Raw genomic sequence first — 14,542 nt, forward strand, 5'->3', positions numbered from 1 at the left:
CTCGCTGCAGCTGCATTCTGGTCCTTCTCTTCAAGGTTTAACTGGGAGAGCCAGGGTCAGTGCTAGCGGGGGTGAGGTCAGTCTCACTTAAACACAGGGAGCAAGAGGGGTGGAACCAGATGGCAGAGGGAGGTGAGCTGTACGTTTTGTGGGTGGGAGGATGCAGGACCCCGAGGTACGTGGGTACATACTTATCCTGTGTATCCAGGTGCAGAATGCTGTGGTGAGACTGCTCACCCTTAGGGCACTAAGGGTTAATACCCAAATTCTAGTAAAGCCTGGCAGTAGGTAGGGCTCAGGAATGTACTAGTCACTCAATGCCCTGGATCCCTCAGTTATCTTATTTTCAGGGTGGCACAGAGGGAATGGGAATTTGCCAAGCAGCTGTCTGCTCTCGTTAATGGAAACCATGTGGCCAGTTCCCTGGAACTGGAGGAATGTTTCCCCAGTGACCCCTGTGTTTGCTTATGCCTTGCTCTTCAGTGAGTCATTTTGCTCTAGACTTAACCTGTATAATTATTCTCAGCATGAAGTTGACAAAGGTCAGGTAGCTTTTAGTTTTAACCCATGATTCAGTAAAAAGAATGATTTTTACAGGCAGGATTTATGGCAGCTTTGTTCTTAGTACAAATAGTAGGTAAGTTAATACCAACCCTTAAAACACCTGGCGAGTTCTAAGGCTTTTTACCCTGTCGTGGCTAGCCCATTTCCGGGATTGTGTGTGAGGCTGCAAGGACAGGCAGAATCAGAAATCTTTGGCAGACCCAGTTTCCACTCTTCCCTGGCTTGCCTCCGATAGCAGGACTCAGCAGGGACCCCAGGGACCTCTGTTCTGGCAGCTACACTTGGTGCAGAAATGTGAGTGGGAAGGTGGCTAAGTGGCTTTATACCACATGTACCTCCCTGTATTTTCTCACTAAATCCCCCAGGGGGCTGTTGCAGCAGCCAAGAACAGCTGGAGCACAGCACTGTTTTGGCCAGGTCCCCTCCCCACCAGCTGGAGACCCTTACGCTGTGGGTATTCCCCAGGGGGCAGATCGGCTGCCTTTACATCAATGGGGCTGTAAGTCACCTTGGGTCCTTGGTTTCTTAAGGTGGGGGCAATGCTTGGTTTAATAAACTTTTCTGTTGGGGGCGGAGGGGAAGGAATGTTGCTTGAACTAGCATAAGTTTTCCTGTAGTCAGTTTCTTTCCTTTACTCCTGCGTATACCCACTTGGACCAACCTGAGCAATGCCTTCCCTCTCTCTTGTGTTTAAACAGTTCAAATGTGATAGGACAATGTATCCTCTAGCTATAAAATCCTGCCCTGTCCTTCACAGGTGGCAGATTTCCATATGGCTTCAGTGTTTGCAGCCTGTGCTGTCAATGGCCCAACTGTAGAGGACGGGCTTCCTGTTTTCAGCTGGAAACAATTCAATGGGACCAGGCATCAGGGTCTGCCAGATTTCTACAACTTTGACTTCGTCACCATGAAGCCAATCCTGTGAAACTGGTATCAGGGTTTATAAAAATTTTTTTTTTCCTTTTTCTGAATACTTCCATTCTCCCACAAAATAAAACATTCTTTAAGTCCCTGTGTTTGTGCCTTAACTACCCTCTGCTTTCCTAGTTTCCAGAGCTTTGTTCTGTGAGGCAACAGGCTTGGGGAGGTACTATCTAATCAGTCCTATAAGAACACATACCAGGGTCCTATAAGAACACAGTACCACACAAACTGCAGTCGAAGAATGAGAACATTGTCACAAATGGGCAAGTCACTTCACTTCTGTGTGCCTGAGTTTCTCCATCTGTAAAATTGGGGTGATGCTTGCCTTCCCTTTGTAAGGCACATCTGAGAGCCATGGGTGAAAAGTCTATGCAAAAGTTAAATATTATTATTATAAATTAGAGGCAGAACAGGTCCACTTCACAATGAGGCTCTGATAGTGCTGCTCAGTGGAGCTGGGTGGAAACCTTCTTGTTTACAGTGCGTTCTTTCAGTAGTTTGTGTTAAAGCTTTTGCGCCTAAAGACGCAGAAAGGCACCTGGTGCAATTTTCCCACTAGACTCCTAAATGCCTTTAAAAATCCGGCCCTGGAACCTGAGAGGCTGTCATGTGCAGAGGGGACGCTTTGTGGACTCAAACAGGCTGTTTTGTGGCTAGATTGGTGCCAGTCAATAGCTGAGAGGAATAGGTTAGTGGAAAGTTAGGTATTTTCCTCTCTACGTACAGGCATGTGACTGGGCAGCCAGAGATATGGAATTTGTTACCAGCTTATCCATTGAATTGTCCAGTCTGCAAAATGGGACATAGGGACTTATCCTCCTTTGTGAGATACGTTAACATCTGTGAAGAAGCAGTGCTGTAGCTATTATTTCTTCTTTCAGTGCTGGTCCCTATTTGTATTCCACACATAGGTATCCATGTGCCCGAGACTGGAAAACCTTGTAAGTAGTGTCCATTGGCCCACAGCTGCTCCCTGAAGATCCTCCGGCTCAGCACGAAGAGTATAAGGGGAAGTGCGGACTGTCCACCTCTCCAAGTTCCTCCTTACCGCCTCATGGCCTGAGTTGGACTCCTTTATGCCTGAAGCTGTCTTAGCACCAGCTTTCTTATCTGTATATAACTGTAGATGGTTCTCAGTGTTTTAGTAGTCTCTTTATAGTTAGTGTAGATTAGTTTTCCCCACTGTCGAGATAAGGATTATACCCAGATTACTGAGGTTTAAGAATCTTGTCTCCTATCCTTGCTCCTCAGTCAGCAGTGACCATGAGAACGGTCTTTACTGCCTTGGGGAGGTACATATCTCTGCCAAGTGCAGGCTCTGCTGCTCCTTCCCTCTCCCGAGAGGGACGAGCACTTCAGCTACAGAAGTACCTGATGGAGAAAGTTTTGAGACCCCAGTCAGATCCAGGCCAGGGAGATTCCTCCTGTGACAGGTTCTTTCTGGGGTGCCACCTGGAACTGGGGTACCACTGAATTCCCACCCCCCAACCCACCAGCTTGGGCTCCCTTTTACACTGTACTGCTGTGACAAACTGCAAAGCCCTCTCCAGCCTGCACTTTCACCAGCATACATAGAATCATAGACTTTAAGGTCAGAAGGGACCATTATGATCATCTAGTCTGACCTCCTGCACAACGCTGGCCACAGAATCTCACCCACCCACTCCTGTATCAAACTTGGGTCTGAGGGTATGTCTATACTAGAGGGCTATTCCAATTTTACAGAAACTGGTTTTTTAAAACAGATTGTATAAACTCAAGTGCACGTAGCCACACTAAGCACATTAGTTTGGTGGTGTGCGTCCATGTACCGAGGCTAGCATCGATTTCCAGAGCGTTGCACTGTGGGTAGCTATCCCATAGTTCCCGCAGTCTCCCCCGCCCATTGGAATTCTGGGTTGAGATCCCAGTGCCTGATGGGGCAAAAAACATTGTCGGGGGTGGTTCTGGGTACAGCCTCACCTCTCCCTCTGTGAAAGCAGCAGCAGACAACTGTTTCACGCCTTTTTTTCTGGGTGAACTCTGTGGACACCATACCATGGCAAGCATGGAGCCTGCTCAGCTCAAGACAGCAGTCATGGACGTTGTAAACACCTCACGCATTCTCGTGCAGTCTATGTTGAACCAGGCCCTGCAAAACCAGGCAAGGAGGCAGCGGCTACAGCAGAGCGGCGATGAGAGTGATGAGGACATGGACACAGACATCTCTCAAACTGCGGGCCTCGGCGTGTTGGAGATCCTGCTGGTAATGGGGCAGGTTTTAGCCATGGAACACCGATTTTGAGCCCAGGGAAACAAGCACAGACTGGTGGGACCGCATAGTGTTGCAAGTGTGGGACGATTCCCAGTGGCTGTGAAACTTTTGCACGTGTAAGGGCACTTTCATGGAACTTTGTGAGGTGCTTTCCCTGCCCTGAAATGCCAGAATACCAAGATTAGAGCAGCCCTCACAGTTGAGAAGCAAGTCGCAATATCCCTCTGGAAGCTCCAAACGCCAGACAGCTATCGATCAGTCGGGAATCGATTTGGAGTGGGCAAATCTACTGTGGAGGCTGCTGTAATGCAAGTAGCCAAAGCACTCATTAAGCTGCTGCTATGAAAGGTTATGACTCTGGGAAATGTGCTGGCTTTGCTGCATAGTGGATGGCTTTGCTGCAATGGGATTCCCTAACTCTGGTGGGGCGATAGATGGAACCCATATCCCTATCTTGGCACCGGAGCACCAGGGCACCCAGTACTAAACTACAAGGGGTACTTTTCGATGGTGCTGCAAGCTCTGGTGGATCACAAGGGACGTTTCACTAACATCCACGTGGGATGGCCAGGAAGGGTTCATGATGCTCGTGTCGTCAGGAACACTACTCTGTTTAAACGACTGCAGCAAGGGGATTACTTCCCAGACCAGAAAATAACAGTTGGGGATGTTGAAATGCCTATAGTTATCCTGGAAGACCCAGCCTACCCCTTGATGCCATGGCTTATGAAGCCATACACAGGCAGCCTGGACAGTAGTCAGGAGCTGTTCAACTACAGGCTGAGTAAGTGCAGAATGGTGGTAGAATGTGCATTTGGCCGTTTAAAGGTTCGCTGGCGCACGTTACTGACTCGCTCAGACCTCAGCCAAACCAATGTCCCCATTGTTATTGCTGCTTGCTCCACAATCTCTGTGAGAGTAAGGGGGAGATCTTTATGGTGGGGTGGGAGGCTGAGGCAAAACACCTGGACGCTGATTACGTGCAGCCAGACACCAGGGCGATTAGACGAGCACACTAGGAAGTGGAGCGCATTAGAGAACCTTTGAAAACCAGTTTCATCACTGGCCAGGGTACAGTGTGACTGTGGTTTGTTTCTCCTTGATGAATTCCACCACCCCTTGATAGACTCATTCCCTGTAAGCCACACACCCCCACTTCGAACACAGTTTGTTTTCTAAGGAAATAAAGTCACTTTCATTTAAAAATCATGTATTCTTTATTGATTGATTATAAAAAGAGGGAGAGAACTGACAAGGTAGCCTGGTTGGGGTTTGGGAGGAGGATAGGAGGGAAGGAAAAGGCCACTAAAAAAATTTCAATAATAATGACAGCCTTTTGGTTGGGCTGTCCACTGGGGTGGAGTGGGCGGGTTCACGGAGCCTCCCCCCATGCGTTCTTACTCATCTGGTGGGTGAGGAGGCTAAGGAACATGGTGAGGGGGGAGAGTGGTTATACAGTGACTGCAGTGGCACTCTAAGATCCTGCTGCCGTTCCTGAAGCTCCACCATACGCCGGAGCATGTCAGTTTGATCATGCAGCAGCCCCAGCGTTGCATCCCAGCTGATCTTCCTGCCGCCACCTCTCATCTCAAGCATCTCTCCTGTCCTCACGTTCGTCCCTCCTGTCCTCACGGTCACTGGCATCTTTCCTGTATTTTGATAACACATCCTTCCACTCATTCAGATGAGCTCTTTCATTGTGGGTCACTGCCATGATTTCCGAGAACATTTAGTCTTGCATCTTTTTTTTTTTTTCTGCCACCTTATCTGAGCTAGCCTTCGGGATGGAGTAGGGAGGCTTGAAAAATGTGCAGCTGCCTGAGGGAGGGAAAAAAGGGAGAGAAGTATTTAAAAAGATACATTTTACAGAACAATGGTTATACTCTTTCATGGTGAACAACACTATTCACCTTACATAGCACATGTGATTTCACTACAAGGTCGCATTTTGCATCTTAATATTGAGTGCCTGCGGCTCTGGTGTTAGAGATCTCATAGACGCAGGTCCGGGCAGCAGAATTCGGCTTGCATGTGGCCATGGTAAGCCATTGTCTTTCGGCTTCTGCAGCCTTCATATATCCAGCGCCCTCCTTTCCCAAATAGCAAGCAAAGCCCATTGAGTGCTGCTTCTTTCCTGTTAACGTGCAGCAGCAGAAACCACCCCCCCATCCAATTCTCTGGGATGATCACTTTACCCCTCCCCCCACTGCGTGGCTGGTAGCAGGGAAGATCCCTGCTAGCTAAACGCCAAAAAGCTCAGCGCCAATCACCCTGCTTGGCTACCTGCAGGGAAGGATTTCTTTTAAGCCACAGGCAAACAGCCCAGTAGGAATGGCCATCTCTGTCCCCTTAATTAAATTCCTGAATTTCCACCAGGTTACCATGAATGATATCACTCTCCTGAGGATAACACAATGAGATAAAGAACGGATGTTGCTTGAATGGCAGCAAACACCGGGACCATACGCAGCAAGGCTTTGTCATGCAGTGATACCAGATTACTTGCTACATGCATGGTGTGGTCAAGTGTCTTACCATGGAGGACGGAATAAGGCTGCCCTGCCCAGAAACTTTCTGCAAAGGCTTTTGGAGTACCTCCAGGAGAGCTTCATGGAGATGTCCCTGGAGGATTTCTGCTCCATCTCCAGGCATGTTAACAGACTTTTCCAGTAACTGTACTGGCCGCGAATGCATCCCAAGTCCTCAGGGCAAATTAATCATTAAAAAACGCTTGCTTTTAAACCATGTTTTATATTTACAAAGGTACACTCACCAGAGGTCCCTTCCATGGCTTCATTGTCTGGGATAGTGGCTTGGGAGGGTAGGGAGGGTAATTTCGTCAGGGTGAGAAAAAGCTCCTGGCTGTTGGGGAGAACGGAGTGCTGTGTGCTGCAAGCTCGTCCTCCTCCTCATCTTCCTTGTCAGCAGAATCCTCAGGCATGGCTGAGATTACCACCCCCACCTCAGCATGCAGCTCAGCATAGAAGCGGCATGTTTTTGGCCCTGCCCCAGACCTTCCGTTTGCTTCTTTGGTTTTCTGGTAGGCTTGTCTGAATTCCTTAACTTTCACACGGCACTGTACTGAGTCCCTGGTGTGGCCTTGGAAATTTTTTCAAAATGTTTTTTCATTTCATCTTTTGGAACGGAGTTCTGTTAGCACTGAATCCTCTCCCCATACAGCGATCAGATCCAGTACCTCCCATGCAGTCCATACTGGAGCTCTTTTTCAATTGTCAGGAGACTGCATTGTTACCTGTGCTAGTGAGCTCTCCACACTGGCCAAACAGGAAATGAAATTCAAAAGTTTGTGGGGCTTTTCCTGTCTATCTGGCCAGTGCATCTGAGTTCAGATGGCTTTCCAGAGCGGTCACAATGGTGCACTGTGGAATACCGCCCGGAGGCCAATACCATCGATTTGCAGCAACACTAACTCTAATCCGACATGTCAATACCGATTTCAGCGCTACTCCCCGCGTCGGGGAGGAGTACAGAAATCGGTTTTAAGAGCCCTTTATATCAATATAAAGGGCTTCGTTGTGTGGATGGGTGCAGGGTTAAATCGGTTTAACGCTGCTAAATTCAGTATAAACGCGTAGTGTAGACCAGGCCTCTGTCTTATCCATTCCAGCCCTTCTTATTTCTTTACAGTCTACCTCATCATTGATATACAATTCTACTGCACCACCTTTGCCTTTATTTCAGTATTTCCTAAACAGCACGTACCCCTCAATACCTGTACTCCAGTCATGACTACTATTCCACCATGTTTCTGTTATCCCTATAATATCTGGTTTCACTTCCTGCACCAGTATCTCTAGTTCCTCCATGTTGTTACCTAGGCTCCTCGCATTAGTGTACAAACATCTTAATTCTTGCTGTTTGGCTTCGCTCACATTCTTTACCCGATTAGGCACAGACATTCTACCATCAGTATCACTTATTAGACTGGTATCTACACTTTCCTTCCTCCTTATGTCCATTATCCTACCCATGGCTGTATCCTGTCTTACTTTGTTTTCTTCCCTCTCAGTGTTAAAAGCTGGCATGGAGATTACCTGGACATCTCCCAACCATCTCCCCCTAATTCCTAGTTTAAAGCTCTCTTAATCAGTTATGCCAACCTCCATCCTAGAAGTCTATTTTCCTCCCTACTCAGGTGAAGTCCATCCCGAGAGAACTGTCCTCTGTCCATGAATGCCTCCCAGTGGCCATACATCCCAAAGCCCTCCTTGTAGCACCACTGCCTGAGCCATCTGTTGATCGTCATAATTTTGTCACACCTTTGTTGCCCTTCTCTGGGAGCAGGCAGAATCCCACTGAAGATCACCTGAGCCTCAATTTCCTTAAGCGTCTTCCCCAGTTTGGCAGTCTCCCTTGATATGCTTCAGCGAGAATCTAGTCATATCATTTGTTCCCACATGAAGGAAAATCAACGGATTCTTTCCCGCTCCCATTAGGATCCTTTTCAGCCTCAGGTCTACATCCCGTATTTTAGCACCTGGCAGACAGCACACCCTTCTGTTCTCTGGATCAGCTCTGGTTACAGGCCTGTCTATTCTCAGTAAGGAGTCCCCAATCACATAGATCTGCCTTTTCCTGGTGATGGTGCTATTTTTGCATTCTATCTCCTGTTCCCTCTGGCTGCAAGTCCTCTCGATTCCTATTCACCTTGCTATCCTCCTAGGGCTCATATTTGGTGTTATCTCCATTGACTCTTCCTCTCTTCTTATAGGACTATCTGCTCTTCTCTTTTTCCTTGCCCTCTCACCTTCAGCGACCACCTGCTGTGCCCAGGGGCGGCTCCAGACACCAGCACTCCAAGCGCATGCCTGGGGTGGCAAGCCATGGAGGGGGCGCTCTGCTGGTTGCTGCGAGGGTGGCAGGCAGGCTGCCTTCGGCAGCATGCCTGCAGAGGGTCCGCTGGTCCCGCAGCTTTGGCGGATCTCCCGGAGGCGTGCTGCCAAATCCACAGGACTGGGGACCTCCCGCAGGCAAGCCGCCAAGGGCAGCCTGCCTGCAGTGCTTGGGGCAGCAAAATACCTGGAGCCGCCCCTGGCTGTGCCCCTTCTTCATTTTCTAACTCCACAAACCTGTTCCTGAGCTCTGTTTCTCCTTCACTAGCCGGTCTTTTCCTCTACCTGGTTCTCTTAGTCACATGCCTCCACCGTTCACTTTCCTCACCCAGCAGTCTCCCCTCAGAGTTCTTTGGTCCTGCTTCCATCTGCAAGTCGGAGCTTTTCCATTCAGACTCCTCATGTCTTTGCTCCATCATCTGCTCGAATCCCCTTCTAAATTCAACCAGAGTTTCCACCTGCATCTCCTGTCCTCGGATATTTTCTTCCATCAGCTCTATCAGGCGGTGCTTCATGCAGATGAAACTTTTATCAGGTACCCCCTCCAGGATCACGTACATGCGGCAGCTTGCACATCCAGTCATCTTCATTGTGTCTTCCACTGCTTGGGTCACTACAACTGCTGCCTCTGTATAAATCCTGTAAATCTGGGAAACACAAACCAAACCAAAACATCACCACCCACAGCAAAACAAACCCCCAACAAGCACCAAGACACTGCTAGAACACTTCACACTCCCTTCAATAGCCTGTCTCTTCCTCTGCCTGCCTCTCTTACTCTTCCCCCAAACTTCCCCTGTAAACTCCCACTCAAACTCCCCTGTTTACAGTTCTGTTTGCTGGCTCCTGTGCCGCTGGCTGGTTGGCTGGCTACCTTTATAGGATGCCTAGTCAGAAGTCCTGCCCCCTAATCAGGGCTCAGCTTCTCTCCCAGCACACTACCCCTGCCAGCCTCCACACATACAAATACAAATAGCTACAAATACCTTCTTTTCCTACATACAGATAGGGACACACCTTGGTGCAGTACATGCAGGCTCTTTGACCAGCCCCTGCAGGGGAAGGCTACAGCTAGGGCAACTACCAGTCTCAAGCATGCACCCCCTCTGGAGTATAAACCCAAAATTATGCCATCTTGTGCTGCACAGAGAACTGTACAGCGTAAGCTCATAAAATGTGCCCCCTCCATCAGTGTGGAGAGGAATATGCAACAGCCTTTTGCCCTTGAATTATGATTACCGCACACTGGTTTAGATAAAGCAAAAATAAGTTTATTAACCACCAAAGATAAAGTTAAAGTGATTATAAATGATAGCAAACAGAACAAAGCAGATTGCCTAGCAAATAAACAAAAAACACAAACTAAACTTATTATACCAAATAGACTGGATATGAATAGCAGATACTTACCCTAAGAAATGATAGAAGCATTCTGCAGATTAAGGGGCAAGCTGCACTTGTTTACAGCTCGGAATCCCCAAGTGTTCCATTCACAGGCTAGAAATCCCTTTAGCCAGGGTCCAGCTGTTCCCCCAGTTCAGTTTTTGTTCCTCGGGTGTTTCCAGGAGTCGTCTTGGGTGTGGCGTGAAGAACACCAGCCGATGCCACTCCCTGCCTTATTTAGCTTTTGTATATGGCAGGAACCATTTGTTTCAATGCTTGGTTCCCAGACTGGTCTGTGGAAAAACACTGACATCCCAAGATGGAGTCTAGAGACGTGGTCTCATCACATGTCCTTGCAGAATCCTAGCAGCCATTACTCTGAGGCTGTCTGTAGCATTCTCAGGGAGGCTCCCCAGGTGGGATATAAGCTTCTCCTAAGGCTTATTGTTTTCCTATTGGCCCATTCCCCACCCACTGTCTAGAATGAAACCATCTTGTCTAGCGGGCATTCCCCAGGTGTAACTACATTTGAAATGCAGAAATATAGTCAATATTCATAACTTCAGATACAAAAATGATACATGCTACAAATAGAATAATCATATTCAGCAAATCATAACTTTTCCAATGACATCTAACATGACTTATCTTGCATAAAATACATTATAATTATGTCATATCACTCTGAAGAATATGGGGTGCAGTGTCACACCTCTCATCACATCAGCCTCAGCCCAGGAGTAGTGCCCCTCCAACCATGAGCTCTGGAGTGGAGGCCAGATCTGATATAGCCAAAGACTGGTTGTCTTAGGTTTCTCACGAGAGTAAGGGCAGCCTCATGGGCACAAGATTATATCCCCTTCCACATCTGCTCCAAAAAGAGAGGATCCCTCCCCAACTCCTTCCAATTCAGGTGAGTCCTTGCGTTCAGGTGCTACAGACTGAGACCTGCTTAAACCTCCTGACCATGAGAGCAAGGAGCCTCGGACAAAGATCCAGTGGTACCAACTCGGGTACCTGCTAGTAATCTGAAGAACTGGCATTTGCTGACACTGATCAAAAGCTCCAGGTGGGACTGTTCTGACACTAGAAGAGGAATCCACTTCAAGGAGAAAGACCTACTCCCCTGCTTCATCTGTCAGCACAGAGTACCAGTGATGGAACTGGATCTGACCTTTTCATGGGTTGAAGCTGATGTCTGGGGGAATCATCACCTCTACAAAGGGAGGTTAGCCCAGACAGAGCTTCAGACTGTCCTGGAGCCATCCTCCAACCACACAAGACTACCCTCCCAGGGACCAGTGGTGCCCAATGCAGGTCCTCTCAGAGGTCCAGAGAGGTTCGGGCCATCTCCAGTTTTTGAGGCCTCTAGCCATAATAATAATAATAAATGAGGCCACCTGAAAACAAAATAAGGCACCAAAAAAGAGTGAGACATAATTTGAATATTTTTTTATTTAACAAATGCTTTTCTAGCCTTTTTGTGTGCAAAAAAAATGTCTTTTACCAAATCACATCTCTTATTTGCTTAAATTTGAAGCTCTAAGCTGAGAGTGTGTGTCACATTTTGGTCCGATAGGGCTGCACATAAAAACAAGGTGCGAAACTTATCAAATGCCAAACAATTAAAAAGTGTCTAAATTTGAGGCCCCCTTTGAGCTTGAGGCCTAGGCCAAATGGCCCTCCTGGCCCCGCTCTGATTGGCCCTGGCTGAATGCCTTGGGGACTGCCTTTGAACTGGCCTTATTGAGGTCCATGGGATCCCTATATGTGGTATCCTGGATCCGTGCGAGAGTCTCATCAGGCCTCTTCCCTTAGGCAATAGCAATTGGCTCCACTGAAGTAAATAGAAGCTGGATCTACTGGTATGGACAGGCAAATTATCCTCCGCCCCATGAGGCAATTGCCCCATCTTCATTATCCCTGCCTGATAGCCACAGGCACTACCCAGAACTCTTGCAGAGCGTGGCAACTGAACTTTAGATCCCACTTGAGGAAGTTCATGACACATAGCGCAAGCTCTTGTTCATCCTACAGCCCAGGGGACCCAATCGGGTAGGTCTCCCAGTAAATGAGGCTATCATGGAACCTGCCAGGTTGGTATGGCACACACCTACATCATGCTCTTTTACCCCCAAAAGAGCTGAGTGATGATACTTTGTCCCTGTGAAAGAGTCAGAATGTTTCTTCACCAATCCTGCCTCTAACTCTCTAGTTGTTGCCTAGATCCTTCCATGGCTGCTCGTACAGCACCCCAAGACTACCCCTGCAGAGAAGGGTGCTAAATGTTTTGACCTTCTGAGGAGGAAGGTGTTTGCATCCATCAGCCTCCAATTTAGAGTTGCTAACTACCTAATGAAGTATGATTTTATGAATTATTCCAAGTTCTTGGACTATACAGATAAACTTACTCGGGAGGACAGGGTTGACTCATGGCACAAGCGTCAGTTGACATGGCCAATCCTGTATCTAGAACTATAGCAACTGCAATAGTAATGGGGCATGAATTGTAGCATCACTCTTGAGGGTTCCTCTGAGAGGTTCAGAACACCATTGTGGGCTTGCACTCATTAAAAGACTCAAGGACAATCCTCTGTTCCCTGGGCATTTATACCGTAGCCCCAAAGAGGAAACATCATAAACAGATATATAAACCAAGGCCTCTTCTCCAGCTTTTTCACAGCCAATGAGCATACGAACCACTATGCAAACATCAGAAGCTGCAAAGACCAACATATGCAGACCCATTCATCCAACCTTATCCACCAGCTAAAGGTTACTTCGGAAAGGACATTTGAGAGTTGCAAACCAAATCATTGATGCCATCCCCACCTGTTTCCCAAACCTTTGGTGGCCACCTAGCATACTTGTCGCACTATTGGAGGGCTACAACAATGGACAAGTAGGTACTAGATATTATCCAGTTGGGCTATACCATCGAGTTTCTTTCCCACCTCCCCACACCCCCTCCTTCCAGCCTCTCTTCAGCAACCACTCTCATGAGGAGATCCTCCAATAAGAGGGGTACTCCCTCCTTGAATGAGGGGCTATCGAGCGAGTGCCACCGCAGCATTGAGTTAAAGGATTCTATTTCCAGTATTTCTCAGTTCCCAGGAAAAAAGGAGGATGGCTGCCCAGTCTTGACTTGCATCAGCTGAATACTTTTATTTGCAAATTAAAATTCCCCATGGCTAAATTGGTATCAGTAATTCCCCCCTGGAAAAAGAAATATGGTTCAGGAAAGCTGGAGAAGAGGCCTTGGTTTATATATCTGTTTATGATGTTTCCTCTTTGGGGCTACGTGAATATACACCATTCCCACAGGAGATTCCTCAGGTTTCTGGTAGCACAGGGACACTTTCCACTCCTGTTTGGTCTGCCAAAAGCACCCAGAGTCTTCAGAAAAATCTCAGTGGTAGTAGCTGAGACAAAACAGAAACCTCATTTGCCCCAGGGCCGGCTCCAGACCTCAGCACGCCAAGCGCATGCTTGGGGTAGCATGCCGCGGGGGGGCGCTCTGCCGGTTGCCAGGAGGGCGGCAGGCGGCTCCGGTGGACCTCCCGCAGGCGTGCCTGCGGAGGGTCTGCTGGTCTCCTGCGGGAGGTCCACCGGAGCCGCGGGACCAGCAAGCAGCAGAGCACCCCCCGCAGCGTGCCGCCGTGCTTGGGGCAGCAAAATGGCTAGAGCCGACCCTGATTTTCCCATACTTGGATAACTGGCTTCTAATAGGGAGATCCAGCCAGGAAGTTCAGGTGAAAATCTTATCTTCACTCTGCTTCCTGGCACCCATGGTAATCTGTGTAAATATGGAGACGTCTACTCTGACTCCCACACAGATAATAGACTTTATGGGAGTAACCCTACACTCAACCTCAGCAAGGGCAAACCTCCCTATGGATTGATTCTAGACCATGAACAGCCTGATAAGACAAGTCACTCACAGATCTTGAACTACAGACAAGGTCTGTCTTTCCGTACTAGGCCAGATGACTTCTTGTACTTGTGTAATGCTGTTTGCTGCCCTGTTTACTCACAGGGACAGCATGAATACCAAAATGTGACATTCTCCACCACCATCAGGGCTTCCACTGCCTGGAGGATGAACCTGGAGCAAGTGTGCACCGGAGTCCTGTGCCTTCTTCCCACACTTGACACAACCACAATCACAGACACATCCTGCATAGACTGAGGTGCTCACATAGGTGACCACACAATACAAGCTACACAGATGCCTTAGGAGACCAGGATGAATATCAATTTCCTGGAACTAAGAGCAGTCACTTGGGCCTGCAATGCATTCCTCTCACTTACAAGGTCCTGACATATCTGGATAATGTTGGAGACATAACGACTGTCTTCTATTTAAGCAAACAAGGAGGAATGAAATCTCTTCCTCTCTGCATAGAAGCACTTATGGAACTGGTATAACCACAACCACATCACTCTGTCAGCAACATACTTCCCAAGTGCACAAAACTCACCAGTGGACAAATCTCAGGAGGCACTTCTTTGTAACCACGAGGGGGAGATACACAGGCCGGGGTAATGAAATCTTCACTCAGTG

At 48.1% G+C, this 14,542-nt stretch overlaps 1 protein-coding gene across 1 annotated transcript in view; it reads left to right on the forward strand.

The window, feature by feature from the left end:
- The window catches only part of PLBD1 (phospholipase B domain containing 1), a 54,156-nt gene extending 52,584 nt beyond the window's left edge, over positions 1 to 1,572 (forward strand). The window contains exon 11 of the mRNA XM_030548039.1: positions 1,322 to 1,572. The gene's annotated coding sequence lies outside the window, so the exon portion shown is untranslated. The remainder of the gene's footprint in view (positions 1 to 1,321) is intronic.
- The last annotated feature ends 12,970 nt before the right edge of the window (positions 1,573 to 14,542 follow it).

This window comes from Gopherus evgoodei, chromosome 1 (genome assembly GCF_007399415.2).
Source record: "Gopherus evgoodei ecotype Sinaloan lineage chromosome 1, rGopEvg1_v1.p, whole genome shotgun sequence".
Taxonomy (NCBI): domain Eukaryota; kingdom Metazoa; phylum Chordata; order Testudines; family Testudinidae; genus Gopherus; species Gopherus evgoodei.